Source organism: Grammomys surdaster, unplaced genomic scaffold (genome assembly GCF_004785775.1).
Source record: "Grammomys surdaster isolate TR1022 unplaced genomic scaffold, NIH_TR_1.0 202, whole genome shotgun sequence".
NCBI lineage: Eukaryota > Metazoa > Chordata > Mammalia > Rodentia > Muridae > Grammomys > Grammomys surdaster.
In genome coordinates, this window is record NW_021604647.1 from 47778 (window position 1) to 50617 (window position 2840).

Genomic DNA, 2840 nt, shown 5'->3' on the forward strand with positions numbered 1-2840 from the left:
TGGAGAAATATCTCAGTGGTTAAGAGGGTTAAGAGTGGTTAAGACTGTTCTTCCAAAGGTCCTGAGTTCAATTTCCAGCAACCACATGGTGGTTCACAACCATCTGTAATGGGATCTGATGCCCTCTTCTGGTGTGTTTGAGGACAGCTACAGTGTATTCACATACATGAAATAAATAAATAAATAAATAAATAATTCTTTAGAAAAGCCGGACAGTGCACCTTTAATCCCAGCACTTGGGAGGCAGAGGCAGGCAGATTTCTGAGTTTGAGGCCAGCCTGGTCTACAGAGTGAGTTCTAGGACAGACAGGACTACACAGAGAAACCCTGTCTTAAAAATAAATAAATAAATAAATAAAAACCAAACAAACAAAAAGCAAAAAACAAAAAAAGAAAAAGAAAAAAAAGAGACAGAGAGAAGCAACAAGGTAAATGTAGGTTGAAAAGAATAAACCTTTTTTGAGACCCCTGGCATATAGAGGCTGAAGCCAGGCCATCCGTGCTCCAGGAACTTAGCTGACTACAAAAGGGCAGAACCAAGAATGCAGGTCATCTGGTTCATAGGCTCTGGGCTCGGGGTTCTAGGAACTGGTTGACCATAAAGAAAATACCAGTCATCTGGGCTGTTCCAAGGACTGGCTGGCCACATGATAGATGATTAAACAAGATTAAATTCTTAAAAAAAAAAAAAAAAAAGTACACAGGGTGTTTCCCACATGATCGAATGGCCTGGGGACCTTCCACTGTTTTTGTGATACTGTCTGCTGATGTTCTTATGATTCCCCCTCACCCCCTTAACCCCCCTAGTTTGTGGTTTTCTCCTTTAAATACCCCTTGCTCCCAAGCCTCGGGGTCGACGCTCTTCTTGTGAGCCTCGGCCTCAGCCCGCTGATATCCCGAAATCCGGAAATAAAACCTTTTGCAGTTTGCAGCAAGTTCGGTCTCTCGTGTGATTCTGGGTGGCCGTAATCTCCTGTGGCTTGAGTGGGGGTCTCCCCACTCCGGGGACCTTTCATAGGTGCACTTTTTGGACTACTTTATTGGGTTCTTATATCTATTACCCTTCCAATCCTTATTCCACCCTAATCCCTTCCAACCTCCAACACTAGGTAGAAGGGAAAGAAGGTTAGAGTGGAAAGAAAATGTAGACATATTTAGACTACTTCCTGTTGATTATGGTCATCCAGTACCTTGGGGCAGGTTTTGTTTGTTTGTTTGTTTGTTTGTTTTTGTTTTTGTCAGAATATACAGCAATACAGCAAAACAGCAAAACAGCAAACACAGTGCAGCAGAGGGAGCAGCATCAGGGGAAGGGGCATCAGAGAGAGGAGCAGCAGCAGGGGAGCAGCAGGGGGAGCAGCAGCAGCAGCAGCAGGGGGTGCAGCAGCCATCACAGGCCCTCTGGGCCTCTTGCATTTATATCCTCTCAAGAATCTCCAGAATTCCAAAGAATAACTATCTGCAGCTGGCAAAAATCATGCTCTTCTCCGAGAGCATGAGACAAATCAGTTAATGGCTGTGGACAATCTGAAGCAGCCCCATGTCCCACACCTGGGCTTAAAACAAAAGCATAGTCACACAACATAACTAGGTTTTTAAAGAAACCAAAATTCTCACTCAAAATTCTCACTCCAGGGTAAAGTGAAATCTAAGAGACAAGCCTAACCTTTGGAATGATTGACAGCTGGCCTTCCTTAACACTGCCTGTGTAATCTGCTAGCTGCAGAGAGCTTGTAAGAAACATTAAATCTTTGTCTTCTCTGTCAAACATTGTAAAACTTTTGTTTCTGAAGAGGAGTTCAGGTCTTTTTCTCTTTTCCATCTTGATACAAATGTTTGAATCTCTCTACTTTTGTTTATACTAAGTTTGGGCCCTCCACTCACAGAACTTGATGGCTTGGAGTGACATATCTCCCTTTCATTCCTTTGGGCTGATTCTTTTAAAACTAACCAATCACTTAGGACTGTTAGGCAGGCAGGCAGCCCCCAGTCGATGGGATCACCTGGTACTTGGTTAGAATAAAGCCCTAGTGTCTTCCCAGGGTGCCTGCTGTTCTGCTTCTGTGAGCAGTGCATCCTCCTGATCTAGAGCAAGTTTTATCTGTGTCCATAGAGTTTAGTTGGAGTGTTGAGTTTTTTCTTAGTAATTCTGAATTTATTTCTAATATATTGAAGGTACCTGGCTGGACAATTCTCAAGTCCACTCTAGAAACCAATAAATATATTATGTAAAAAAAAGTCTCAAAATTAAAACAAAACAAAGCAAAAAGTAAAAATAAAAGAAATCCAACATGGAAGTCTGGTGTTACCTTCTCGGTGTGATATAAACAGGGTGTGGTGACGCTTGAGACAGAGAATGGTCTCCTGTCCCACAAAGCAACCCACAAACAAAGCCGAAACAACTGGGGAGGCAAATCTTTTTTGCAAAAAGGGTGGATCAGAACCCAGATGAGGTGACCAGAGCATGTACAGCCAGCATGGCTCCCATCTTTTGTTTTCTTTTGAAGACAGGGTTTCTCTGTGTAAGAGCTCTGGCTGTCCTGAACTCCCTTTGTAGACCAGGCTGGCCTTGAACTCACAGAGATCCGCCTGCTTCTGCCTGTAAGTGCTGGAACTAAACAACTTCTTCTTCTTCTTCTTCTTCTTCTTCTTCTTCTTCTTCTTCTTCTTCTTCTTCTCCTTCTCCTTCTCCTTCTCCTTCTCCTTCTCCTTCTCCTCCTTCTCCTCCTCCTCCTCCTCCTCCTCCTCCTCCTGCTCCTCCTGCTCCTCCTGCTCCTCCTGCTCCTCCTTCTTCTTCTCCTTCTCCTTCTCCTTCTCCTTCTCCTTCTCCTTCTCCTTCT